Consider the following 14,545-nt stretch of genomic DNA (forward strand, 5'->3'; position numbering starts at 1 on the left):
ACAAAATAGGGATATTAGCTAAACGTCTACAGTTGTCAGATAAGACAAACTACTTCTTAGGAAGATCTTAGGGAATGTCCCATGAATGACTAGAGACAGGAATCCGATTAATACATCAGCAGCAGAATCTTTATCGCCAAGAGGATTTCCAATAGAATGCGGAAGGATCTTTTGGATAACACAAAATAGGGATAGTAGCTAAACTTCTACAGTTGTGAAATAAGACAAACTTCTTCTTAGGCTATATTCACACTGCCGTTGCCCGCCCGTACTGTACCGTAGCGGGCAACGGCATTGCACGGGGAGAGGAGGAGGAGGTGAGTGCAGCTCACCCCCGCCCCTCTCCATAGGAAGTAATGGTGCATGGCGCCGTATTACAGTAAAAGATAGAACAGGTCCTATCTTTTTCCGGGTACGGAGCGGTACGGTGCCGCACGTGTGCTGCACCGTACCGCTCACGTAGGGCGCCGTGCGCCCATTGCCGTCTATCGAGGACATATATCGGCTGTATATACGTCCTCCATACGGCAGTGTGAATGTAGCCTTGGGAAGATGTTAAGGAACATCCCAGAAATGACTACAGATGGGAATCTGATGAATGTATCAGCATCGGTATCTTTATTACAAAGAGGTTTTCCGTAAATATGTATTTGTGGAAGGATCTTATTGATAGCACAAAATAAGGATAGTAGCTAAACTACTACAGTTGTCACATAAGACAAACTTCTTCTTAGGAAGATGTTGGGGAACATCCTGGGAAAGATTACATGATGGGAATCTGATGAATGTATCAGCATCGGAATCTTTATCCCAAAGAGTTTTTCCATTAGAATGTGGAAGGATTTTATTGATAACACAAAATAGGGATAGTAGCTAGACTACTACAGTTGTCAGATAAGGAGAAACTTCCTTTGTTATTTCGGGATGGAGATGTTTTTTATACTCTCCTGGGTGGATTGGGATGATAATGTCATGTACTTCACACTCAAGTTTCTTATTTCCTTAAGTATTCTTAGGAAGATGTAGGAGAATGTCCTGGGAATGACTACAGATGGGAATCCGCTGAATGTATCAGCATCGGAATCTTTATCGCCAAGAGGATTTCCATCTTCCACCTCTACAGTGGTCAGATAAGAAAAACTGCCTCCAAGTTAAAACGGGTGTCATAAAATTGTTTCTAGCTCCGTGTTTTCATCTTAAGATTATTTTTTAATGGGAACCAAACAATAAAGGGGTTATCCTCATGTCTCCTATGCTGAGGCACCAACCATGTTATATATATGGATAGAAAGAACATCCCTTTAACAACTCTTGAAAATCATAACTACTACAAAATGTGTGTTTCAGTAAATGATTTTATTGCTTGCAAAAATGTTTTGCTTATAATTCTGTATAGTACCATGTCTCTGTTATTCCTCCTAGAAATTGTTGATTCAGTTGACAACAAGGTTATACCATTCACGTTGTCAAAAGGGCGTGTCCACTTGATTCTGACATTTTTTATTGGACAGCGTCAAAACGCACAGGGACTACCCCCATCTGTGGACGCATTGCAAATTTGATATATTATGGGGGGAAAATACCTGACTGATAGTGGACAGGTTCACTAAGAACAGAACTGCAAAAAATTGACCTGGACATTCACGTACCAATGACCGCTGGGCCCCGAAAGGGTTAAAGGGTTTGGCCACTTTACCTCATGTTTTAGTAAAGTGTGTGTAAGTGGGGGGGGGGGCATATTAGATAATGGGCATATTAGATAATTTACCAATATACATCTATTAATAGTTCTGCTCCGCTTTCTTGATATGCAAAGTGAAGCCTCCTGTCTGTTACCTCATCAGCCAGAGATTCCTGTCCATAAAATGGCCGCAGATGGAGGGTCATGTGATCTCTATCTGTCCATGAGCAATTGCCATTAGAGATCACATGACCCTCCATCTGCGGCCATTTTATGGTCAGGAGTCTCTGGCGGATGAGGTAAAAGTCTGGTTTCAGAAGACGGTTATTTTTGCATTTTTAACAGTATTTTTCTTAAATTTTCTGATATTTTATGGGTCTGTGTAGACACTTGAAAAATGCTAACTAGAAAAAGTGCTACAAAGATGGTGTTTTTTTCTTTGAAATAATAATATTAATAATAATCTTTATTTATATTGCTCCATCACTTCTGAAGCGCTTTACAAATCATAGAATACATTACACAGTACAAACAGTCATATGGAACAATAGGAGTGAGGGCCCTGATCACAAGAGCTTACAGTTTATGAGGATGAGGGGTTGACATTAGAGCTTACAGTCTATGAGGATGAGGGGGAGACACAAGAGCTTACAGTCTATGAGGATGAGGGGGTGACACAAGAGCTTACAGACTATGAGGATGAGGGGGTGACACAAGAGCTTACAGTCTATGAGGATGAAGGGGTGACACAAGAGCTTACAGTCTATGAGAATGAGGGGGTGACACAAGAGCTTACAGTCTATGAGGAAGAGGGGGTGATCACAAGAGCTTACAGTCTATGAGGATGAGGAGGGGACACAAGAGCTTACAGTCTATGAGGAGGAGGGGGTAACACAAGAGCTTACAGTCTATGAGGATGAGGAGATGACACAAGAGCTTATAGTCTATGAGGAGGAGGGAGTGACACAAGATCTAACAGTCTATGAGGATGAGGGGGTAACACAAGAGCTTACAGTCTATGAGGATGAGGGGTGACACAAGAGCTTACATTCTATGAGGATGAGGGAGTGACACAAGATCTTACAGTCTATGAGGATGAGGGGTGACACAAGAGCTTACATTCTATGAGGATGAAGGGGTGACACAAGAGCTTACATTCTATGAGGATGAGGGAGTGACACAAGAGCTTACATTCTATGAGGATGAGGGGTGACACAAGAGCTTACAGTCTACGAGGATGAGGGGTGACACAAGAGCTTACAGTCTGTGAGGATGAGGGGGTGACACAAGAGCCTACAGTCTATGAGGATGAGGGATGACACAAGAGCTTACAGTCTATGAGGATGAGGGGGTGACACAAGACTTACAGTCTATGAGGATGAGGTGGTGACACAAGAGCTTACAGTCTATGAGGATGAGGGGGTGACACAAGAGCTTACAGTCTGTGAGGATGAGGGGGTGACACAAGAGCCTACAGTCTATGAGGATAAGGGATGACACAAGATCTTACAGTCTATGAGGATGAGGGGGTGACACAAGAGCATACAGTCTATGAGGATGAGGGGGTGACACAAGAGCTTACAGTCTATGAGGATGAGGGGTGACACAAGAGCTTACAGTCTATGAGGATGAGAGGGTGACACAAGAGCTTACAGTCTATGAGGATGAGGGATGACACAAGATCTTACAGTCTATGAGGATGAGGGGGTGAAACAAGAGCTTACAGTCTATGATGATGAGGGGATGATACAAGAGCTTACAGTCTATGAGGATGAAGGGGGTGACACAAGAGTTTATAGTCTATGAAGATGAGGGGGTAACACAAGATCTTACAGTCTCTGAGGATGAGGGGGTGACACAAGAGCTTACAGTCTATGGGATGAGGGGGTGACCCAAGAGCTTACAGTTTATGAGGATGAGGGAGTGACACAAGAGCTTACAGTCTATGAGGATGAGGGGGTGACATAAGAACTTACAGACTATGAGGATGAGGGGTGATACAAGAGCTTACAGTCTATGAGGATGAGGGGGTGACACAAGAGCTTATAGTCTATGAGGATGAGGGGGTGACACAAGAGCTTACAGCCTATGAAGAGGAGGGGATGACACAAGAGCTTACAGTCTATGAGGATGAGGGGGTGACACAAGAGCTTACAGTCTATTAGGATGACGGGTGACACAAGAGCTTACAGCCTATGTGGATGAAGGGATGGCACAAGAGCTTACAGTCTATGAGGGTGAGGGGATGACACAAGAGCTTACAGTCTATGAAGAGGAGGGGATGACACAAGAGCTTACGGTCTATGAGGATGAGGGATGACACAAGAGCTTACAATCTATGAGGATGAGGGAGTGACACAAGAGCTTACAGTCTATGAGGATGAGGGGGTGACACAAGAGCTTACAGTCTATGAGGATGAAGGGGTGACACAAGAGCTTACAGTCTATGAGGATGAGGGGGTGACACAAGAGCTTACAGTCTATGAGGATGAGGGGTGACACAAGAGCTTACAGCCTATGAGGATGAAGGGGTTACACAAGAGCTTACAGTCTATGAGGATGAGGGGGTGAAACAAGAGCGTACAGTCTATGAGGATGAGGGGGTGACAGAAGAGCTTACAGTTTATGAGACTAGGGGGTGACAGAAGAGCTTACAGTCTATGAGGATGAGGGGGTGACACAAGAGCTTACAGTCTATGAGGATGAAGGGGTTACACAAGAGCTAACAGTCTATAAGGATGAGGGGGTGACACAAGAGCTTACAGTCTATGAGGATGAAGGGGTTATACAAGAGCTTACAGTCTATGAGGATGAGGGGTGTGACACAAGAGCTTACAGTCTATGAGGATGAGGGGGGGGGGTGACACAAGAGCTTACAGTCTATGAGGATGAGGGGTGACACAAGAGCTTACAGTCCATAAGGATGAGGGGGTGACACAAGAGCTTACAGTCTATGAGGATGAAGGGGTGACACAAGAGCTTACAGTCTATGAGGATGAGGGATGACACAAGAGCTTACAGTCCATAAGGATGAGGGGGTGACACAAGAGCTTACAGTCTATGAGGATGAAGGGGTGACACAAGAGCTTACACTCTATGAGGATGAGGGGGTGAACAAGAGCTTACAGTCTATGAGGATGAGGGGTGACACAAGAGCTTCCAGCCTATGAGGATGAAGGGGTTACACAAGAGCTTACAGTCTATGAGGATGAGGGGGTGAAACAAGAGCGTACAGTCTATGAGGATGAGGGGGTGACAGAAGAGCTTACAGTTTATGAGACTAGGGGGTGACAGAAGAGCTTACAGTCTATGAGGATGAGGGGATGACATAAGAGCTTACAGTCTATGAGGATGAGGGGGTGACACAAGAGCTTACAGTCTATGAGTATGAGGGGGTGACACAAGAGCTTACAGTCTATGAGGATGAGGGGTGACACAAGAGCTTACAGTCTATGAGGATGAATGGGTTACACAAGAGCTAACAGTCTTTGAGGATGAGGGGGTGACACAAGAGCTTACAGTCTATGAGGATGAGGGGTGTGACACAAGAGCTTACAGTCTATGAGGATGAGGGGGGGACACAAGAGCTTACAGCCTATGAAGAGGAGGGGATGACACAAGAGCTTACAGTCTATGAGGATGAGGGGGTGACACAAGAGCTTACAGTCTATTAGGATGACGGGTGACACAAGAGCTTACAGCCTATGTGGATGAAGGGATGGCACAAGAGCTTACAGTCTATGAGGGTGAGGGGATGACACAAGAGCTTACAGTCTATGAAGAGGAGGGGATGACACAAGAGCTTACGGTCTATGAGGATGAGGGATGACACAAGAGCTTACAATCTATGAGGATGAGGGAGTGACACAAGAGCTTACAGTCTATGAGGATGAGGGGGTGACACAAGAGCTTACAGTCTATGAGGATGAAGGGGTGACACAAGAGCTTACAGTCTATGAGGATGAGGGGGTGACACAAGAGCTTACAGTCTATGAGGATGAGGGGTGACACAAGAGCTTACAGCCTATGAGGATGAAGGGGTTACACAAGAGCTTACAGTCTATGAGGATGAGGGGGTGAAACAAGAGCGTACAGTCTATGAGGATGAGGGGGTGACAGAAGAGCTTACAGTTTATGAGACTAGGGGGTGACAGAAGAGCTTACAGTCTATGAGGATGAGGGGGTGACACAAGAGCTTACAGTCTATGAGGATGAAGGGGTTACACAAGAGCTAACAGTCTATAAGGATGAGGGGGTGACACAAGAGCTTACAGTCTATGAGGATGAAGGGGTTATACAAGAGCTTACAGTCTATGAGGATGAGGGGTGTGACACAAGACCTTACAGTCTATGAGGATGAGGGGGGGGGGGGGTGACACAAGAGCTTACAGTCTATGAGGATGAGGGGTGACACAAGAGCTTACAGTCCATAAGGATGAGGGGGTGACACAAGAGCTTACAGTCTATGAGGATGAAGGGGTGACACAAGAGCTTACAGTCTATGAGGATGAGGGATGACACAAGAGCTTACAGTCCATAAGGATGAGGGGGTGACACAAGAGCTTACAGTCTATGAGGATGAAGGGGTGACACAAGAGCTTACACTCTATGAGGATGAGGGGGTGAACAAGAGCTTACAGTCTATGAGGATGAGGGGTGACACAAGAGCTTCCAGCCTATGAGGATGAAGGGGTTACACAAGAGCTTACAGTCTATGAGGATGAGGGGGTGAAACAAGAGCGTACAGTCTATGAGGATGAGGGGGTGACAGAAGAGCTTACAGTTTATGAGACTAGGGGGTGACAGAAGAGCTTACAGTCTATGAGGATGAGGGGATGACATAAGAGCTTACAGTCTATGAGGATGAGGGGGTGACACAAGAGCTTACAGTCTATGAGTATGAGGGGGTGACACAAGAGCTTACAGTCTATGAGGATGAGGGGTGACACAAGAGCTTACAGTCTATGAGGATGAATGGGTTACACAAGAGCTAACAGTCTTTGAGGATGAGGGGGTGACACAAGAGCTTACAGTCTATGAGGATGAGGGGTGTGACACAAGAGCTTACAGTCTATGAGGATGAGGGGGGGGGGTGACACAAGAGCTTACAGTCTATGAGGATGAGGGGTGACACAAGAGCTTACAGTCCATAAGGATGAGGGGGTGACACAAGAGCTTACAGTCTATGAGGATGAAGGGGTGACACAAGAGCTTACAGTCTATGAGGATGAGGGATGACACAAGAGCTTACAGTCCATAAGGATGAGGGGGTGACACAAGAGCTTACAGTCTATGAGGATGAAGGGGTGACACAAGAGCTTACACTCTATGAGGATGAGGGGGTGAACAAGAGCTTACAGTCTATGAGGATGAGGGGTGACACAAGAGCTTACAGTCTATGAGGATGAGGGGTGACACAAGAGCTTACAGTCTATGAGGATGAGGGGGGGGGGGAACAAGAGCTTAGAGCCTATGAGGATGAGGGGTGACACAAGAGCTTACAGTCTATGAGGATGAGGGGGTGACACAAGAGCTTACAGTCTATGAGGATGAGGGGTGACACAAGAGCTTACAGTCTATGAGGATGAGGGGTTGACACAAGAGCTTACAGTCTATGAGGATGAGGGGTGACACAAGAGCTTACAGTCTATGAGGATGAGGGGTTGACACAAGAGCTTACAGTCTATGAGGATGAGGGGTGACACAAGAGCTTACAGTCCATAAGGATGAAGGGGGTGACGCAAAAGGTATAAGAGCTTATAAAAGGCCCAGCCATTTTTTTTTATAAGAAACGATATAAAATAATTTAATAGATAAAAAAACTAAATGTTAAAGAAATGTAGAGTAACAGAAACCTCAATAAGAACCTTGCACAACCTGTTCATATTTCCTGTAGAGGCAAGTAACATAAACCATTGCTATTTAGGAGTGAGATCTGTATCAGGCCTCCCTACCGTAAAAAAAAACACAATATCATAATACTTAGTGACTTGCCAGGAAAACTGGACCTGTGTTTAAGGTTTATTTGAAGGTATTAAAGTGCCAAGTTGTCCCCTGTCATGAGGGGACAGGGGAGGAAAAGAAAATATTCTATTTTTTTTTAATTTTCTCATTCCTTACATTTCTTGGTGACCACAACAGTACAGACATGTGCAGTACTGAGATTCTTACATATTACACACTTTCCATGCCCAGTGTGTCAGCCTGCCCAGAAATCCAGATTTTAGTTAAAAGTGTTTCTAGAATGATGATATTGATGACATATTTATAGGATGATTTATAGGATGAGGTGAGTGGGAATCCCACAGACTAAACTAAATCTGATCCTGGAAGCTAAAGGAAATCCAGCTCAACATCTGCAAAGAGTTTGTATGTTCTCTCCTTGTTTGTGTGGGTTTCCTCCGGGTCCTCAGATTTCCTCCCACACTCCAAAACATACTGGTAGGTGGATTAGATTGTGAGCCCCATGGGGACAGGGACTGATTTGGTAAACTCTGTGTAGCGCTGCGGAATCTGTGTGTGCTATATAAATAAAGACTTATTATTATTATTACCATCAACTCTTAGGCTACATTCACACTGACGTATGGAGGTCGTATATACGGCTGATATACGTCCTCCACAGACGTCAATGGGCGCACGGCGCCCTACGGGAGTGGTACGGTGCCGCACACGTGCGGCACCGTACCGCTCCGTACCCGGAAAAAGATAGGACCTGTCCTATCTTTCTCTGTAGTACGGCGCCGTGCGCCATTAATTCCTATGGAGAGGGGCGGGGGTAAGCTGCGCTCACCTCCTCCTCCTCTCCCCGTACACTGCCGTTGCCCGCTACGGTACGGTACGGGCGGGCAACGGCTGTGTGAATATAGCCTTACTCTTAGATCAAGGCACCAGGACTGGGGTAATCTTCCTATATTTGTTATCCATGATCTCTGTCTTTCTAAAATCAACTTTGTGCTAATGAGCCAGAAGGGCTCAGAGCACCTCTGTGCTGCAGTTTCACTGGCTTTTACACTGTGCAGGAGAACTTCCCTCCTCCTGATGTGTACTGAAACTTCCTCTGCCGCTGTGAGATGACATCAGGCAGATGGAGAGCAGGAGGAGGGGAGACAGTGTAACAGCTTGTGAAGCTAAGGATCCCTGGTTTACTTCATTTTGACAGTAGATTTCCTTCAATCTCTGTTCAGTGTGTAGTGACCTGCCACAGGTGGAGGTATTTATGCCCCTGAATAGGAGTTCAGCTGTAGTCCCCAACCCCAGACACTAAACAGAGAATGAAACTGGATTGTCATTCCGGGTTAGAGTTAGCTGACTAATGTAAGTCCCAAGTGTCCCATCCGATTCACATGAAAGGTCATCAATCTCTTAAAATACCCCTTTAAGACTTCCATCCATCCACTGACAGCTCATGTTGGCTCCTCATTCTTAATAGGTGACAGTTCCTATATCTTTGTTATCAACATACTGTATATTCTGAATGGAACTCAAGGTAAAAAGAAGTTGATTTTGTATGATATGCTTGGTACATTGTAATTCTTCCAGTAGGATAAGTCCTCATGAAACGTGTGAACATGTGTCTATCAGTGTTCATGTATGGAAATCTTATGTTGGTGGAATTCTTCTGAGAACAAATGCCAAATGCCTCCTCTGAACACAGTGTAAAATCCAGCTTGGGGTATGTTCAGACCTCGCTTTAGGTCTACATTGTAAGGATAGGTCAGGAGGATTTCTTATGAACCCCAACAATGATGGGCTAGGACATATCCCAATAGATGCTCATACAGTGGGATATGTTGTCCTGTTCATTCTTCTATCCCTAGAAAGCTGGAGGAGGAGTGAACATCAACAGCAGCCAGTGATTGGCTGCTGCCAATGATCAGGGCGTATCCCCCAGTGATGTCACTGTCCTTTTGTTGACTGTTACATCACTGGGTACCTCCCTGAGCATACGCTCAGCAGAGGTCGAGGATGGATGCCATTAATTCATCCCCCTTGTCGCTTAGCAGGAGGAAGAAGGATGGAAGATAGAAATTTTGTTGTGGCAGTACATTTTTTTTAATTTAAATTTTATTATTATTTTATATATTTTGACCTCAAAATAAAGACAACTAGACCTGAACATCATATGTAATATAATGTATTTATAGCAATGACAGACACAGTAGATTAAAAATTAACGGTACATTTCACAATGAGACAAAATGTAAAGAAATTAACACTAAAGTCAAACACCTGGAATTTCTGTAAAAAATAATTCAATGCTAAAAAGTGAATTTCAAATATTGTAAACATTTAGAATTCTTTGTAGTCTCTCCTTGTTACAATAAACCATTTTGGCCACAGAAACCAAATGAGAACAGAATCGAATAATTACAATTAAAAATGATTGATTTTAAGTGCATTCACACGGGTCTCACATTCTGACCACAGCCGGAGCACTACAGAGTATAATAACAAATGATGCCGATGCAAGGCAGAGGGGTTGTTGCGAATACGTCCCATCATGTAGCTTGCAGCCTGTGAAGGGTCTGATCAACCCCACAGCAGGTCATTACATAACACAGATGAGCACTGCAGCAGTAGAGTCTGCCTGGTAAGGCAGGAGTTAATTGGTTTATGTGATATAATTCCAGCAGCCAATCGTAATTGGAGGAGTAGCCACCACCTGACCAGTGGGAGTAACAAAACCCCTGGTCAGGAAACTTCTAGAAGTAAGTCAGACCAGGGAGTCTGAACAGCTCAGAGGAAGACTGGAGTTAATCCAGTACAGATCAGATTAGAGACTCAGAAGAGTCAGTGCAGCCAGCACACCTGACCAGAGCAGGAGAGCTCAGCTTCCTGCCTGAGTGGAGTGACTTAGTCAGTGAGGGAGGGGTATCATCCAACCTTCAAGGGTGATATCTGAAGCAACCCAGGACAAGCTGAAGCATCCTACTAGGACACAGCTACCTCCCAGCCTGCCCTTGCATCCAGGCTGGAGATCTACTCCTGTGGCTCCCTCCAACTGCATCTCCAGCATTCTTCCATTTGTCAAGGCACGTTGCTACTGTTCCTGTCGGTTCCAATAAAGAACTGTAAGTTATTTTTGTTCAACGTCTGCCTCCGTCTGGTCCCTGCTACTGTGGCTGTCACCATCACGGGCACCCTGTCCACCACACAGAGACTCATACTCTAGACACCAAAGGGTTGCCCCAGGGAGAACCGCTATAACAGTCTCTCCCTCATCATTTCTTGCCAACACCACCCTGCTGGAGACCTGCCAGGCTGTAGGACAGCCTCCGGTTACTCATACCAAGCACCGTGACACTAGCAACCGCCAGCCACTCAGGTACTGCGGGCCCCGGCTGTCTCCAGGCCCCAAGAAAAGGCTAGGCCCCGGTGGGGGATGTTGCACTTACAATTCGGAAATCTTAGATGCCCAACTTTGGCCAATATTTATTTCAATAGACATGGTTTAATAAAACCTGTGCTGATTGGTTTATTAAATCATTTTTAATGCATCCTGTCATCGAGCTCCATGTTCTCTTCATAGATAGATAAAGAGTTACAGGTCTCCATTATTTTTTTAAGAATAATTTTTTATCCTGAAATTTTTTTTTCACTGCTTTCTCAATTGTTCATCAATCTGCTAAAAACCATTTTTAATGAAGACCTGGTTCTCTACCCTCATCGTCCATTTTGGTATCTCTAAGCAGCAAACCTATCTTCACAGTAACCTCCTATTGAGAATAAACTGGCTTGGCTTTAAAGAAAATCTACCATCAGGATCAGGGATTGTAAACCAAATACAATTATATTCTGGTTTGTGCCCCCTGAGACAGCATCCGGTCTTTTTTTAGTTTATTGTGCCCTCGTTTTCACAAAAAAAGCCTTCTAAGAATACGCAAATGAGCCTAAGGGGGCTCAATGGGGCGTCACCAGAGCCCCTCTGGGCTCCACTGGAGCTGTGGTGGACCCTTCCAAAGGGAATATTTCCAGAATAGGGAAAAAAGGCAAAATCTAGACAATCTAGAAAGACATTAACTCATATACAATCTCTACACATATATTAGAGCTTATAATGTTAGAACTTATAGCTCCAGGCACCGTGACTGTGGTAATCTTCTTATATTTTTTATCCATGGCCTCCTTCTTTCAAAAACCAACTTTTAAAATTATTCAAATGAGCCAGAAAGACTGCATACTGTTGCTTCAAAGGCTGTTACAGGAGAATGGTAGAAATTCTATAGGAGCAGGGGGGAGTGAAGACAGTGTTACGGCACAAAGAGGCTCTGGTAACGCCCCCAGAGCTCTTTTAGCTTAATTTTAGTAGGAAGGAGGTCATGGATGATAAATATAAAAAGTTTACCACAGTCACAGTGCCTGGATCTATGAGTAAGTGTCCCTGGTTTGTCCATGCTTGATTTCGATTGTAAAATTCCTTTAAATAAATAAAACTAACTACAAAAAAGGTGCAAAATAAAAAAAAAGAAATGTTTCTCACTTCCCTGCCACTCTAGGGTTGAAGGTCTAGTGATTAATATCATTCCTTCATTAATGGGGCAGTGAGGTACAGTACAGACATGTGACTGTGGCATCGGCCATGTATACAATGGACTAGGCCTGACCTGCTTACAGTAAGGGGAGCCCAGGGACTACTAGAAAGGCAACTTAGGTCAGCCCAGCCCTTTCCTCAATGTGAAACTGGATAAGGGTCTCCAACCAGTAACCCAAGAAAACAGCATTGGTGAACTCTCATGAGGCTTAAGCACAGAACACAGGAATTTCATAGCAAATAACTACATAATAAACCATCCAGTAGCCAAAAAAAATCAGCTTCACGCAACATGACCCTGAATGATTTGGGTCTATAAATACATAGCCAAAAAAAGAAAAATGTTACTTCATTATTGGTTCCATAAAACTGATGACACTTCATGAGATTTCTCAAACATGAAGGTGCATGGAGCCAAAACATTGTTTCTTGTTGGTTTTCATTGGATTTTATCAGGGTGACTTTGCTTCGTTATATGAGACACTTGGTAGTCTCACAGTCCTGGATTTTGCAGCTCAAAGTTCATTTTTGGCGAGGCACTTTACAAGTATTATTCAAATCATTAAACCTCTGCTCTTGGGTCACAAGGCCAATGTAGAAGAGAATCCTCTGGGGCACTAGGACCCTGCTGCATCTGCTCCCTCGCTACCCCCTATTTCTAAACCCTTCGCCCTGGTCCAGTTTATTCAATATGATCCCATCATGACTAAATTATTTAGAAAAGATCCCGAAAAACTCCCAATTGAATTCCTCTTCTTAAAATAAATATTATCAGAATTTTCTAAGCAAAAAAAAAGTATTTTATTTGTATAAAAGAGAAAAGTAACAAAAAGTATTCTTTTTTTTCTTCATCTTCAATTCGCCTGTAAAACAAAACAAAAATACAAGTATTGAGAATTCCTCAAAGTTAAAAAAAAAAAAAAATCATATAAAATTTCCCATCAAAGGAATTAAAAAACCCCTAATCCTAATTCATTTCCTCTTCCTAAAATAAATATTATTCTAGGCAAAAATAAGTATTTTTAGAGAAGAGAGAAGTAACAAAAAGTATTCTTTTTTACTTCATCTTCAATTCACCTGTAAAACAAAAAGACAAGTACCAGGCAGTCCCCAGGTTACGTACAAGATAGGTTCTGTAGGTTTGTTCTTAAGTTGAATTTGTATGTAAGTCGGAACTGTATATTTTATAATTGTAACCCCAATCAAAATTTTTTTGGTCTATGTAACAATTGGATTTTAAAAATGTTGGATTGTCATAAGAACCAGGATTAACAATAAGTCTTAATTACAGGCACCATTGATAACTGTTATATCTGTTTATTGTAGCCTAGGGCTAAAGTACAGTAAATTACCAATTACCAGAGGTCCGTTTGTAAATAGGCGTCATCTGTAAGTCGGGTGTTCTTAAGTAAGGAACCGCCTGTATTGGGAATTCCTTGATGTTTTTATTTTTAAAAAATTCACCTAAAATTTCACAATGAAGGAAATGCTCTTAAGTGTCTTATATACACATTTACTTTGCGATGTATGAAAACGGCAAAAAAATAAATGATAAAAAATAATGGAAAGACTTTAGGCTATTGGTGAACTGTGATGACACCTGACATGGATCGGGAAGGACATCTGTGAATATCCACAGAGATTAACAAAATAGTGTTATGTACTCAGATTAGGCTCTCATCGCGGCTTTGATGTTGTGGACTTGTGTTGTAGTAGAAAGAATCCATTGTTCAGAGGTCTCAATATGGAAGAGATCAAACTTTGCCCTCTTCAATTTCAAGGGATTTTGTTCCTGCTACCTGATACGTCTTCATTTTGTGCAGGCGGTTTTCATGTCGGCTGAGGTAGGGTTACAAACGCTGAAGCCTAGAGGCATATATATGTAAAGTAGGTAACACATTATGTGCCTGATTGTCTGTGTGTGGTAATCCTTCCAAAGACCAAGTCACTTAACCATTTAAGCGATCGCTCTTGGCAGAGGGATCTCAAGAGAGAAACCTGGGTTAGAATTTAGATGGATTAGATATGTGTATTACTTATAGATGCCAGTCACTTGGATCGTGACCATGAGACTGTAGTAAAGAGGGGAGGCAGTTTAATTGTGACTCCTACAGGAAGACTTTAAAGGGGTTGTCCGACTCTTTTAAACTAGCAGGCGGCTGTGGAGGTAAGTTTACAAAGAAGAAAGCTGTACTCACCTCCTCTGTCGTTCCCTGCGTTCCACGCCGCCGTCTCGCTGGGCAGTGCCCGTTTGTTCACAAGGGCATGTAAGCTCTACTGAGTTTGGCTTCTGGCCGGCCATACCCATCCAACCCTATTCCCAGTGTTGT

At 43.6% G+C, this 14,545-nt stretch overlaps 1 protein-coding gene across 1 annotated transcript in view; it reads right to left on the minus strand.

Moving 5' to 3' along the window:
* Window positions 1–9,833: 9,833 nt before the first annotated feature.
* The window catches only part of MYO3B (myosin IIIB), a 250,467-nt gene continuing 245,755 nt past the window's right edge, over window positions 9,834–14,545 (minus strand). The window contains exon 35 of the mRNA XM_072121763.1: window positions 9,834–13,078. The gene's annotated coding sequence lies outside the window, so the exon portion shown is untranslated. The remainder of the gene's footprint in view (window positions 13,079–14,545) is intronic.

The sequence above is a fragment of the Engystomops pustulosus genome, chromosome 8 (genome assembly GCF_040894005.1).
Source record: "Engystomops pustulosus chromosome 8, aEngPut4.maternal, whole genome shotgun sequence".
NCBI classification, from domain to species: domain Eukaryota; kingdom Metazoa; phylum Chordata; class Amphibia; order Anura; family Leptodactylidae; genus Engystomops; species Engystomops pustulosus.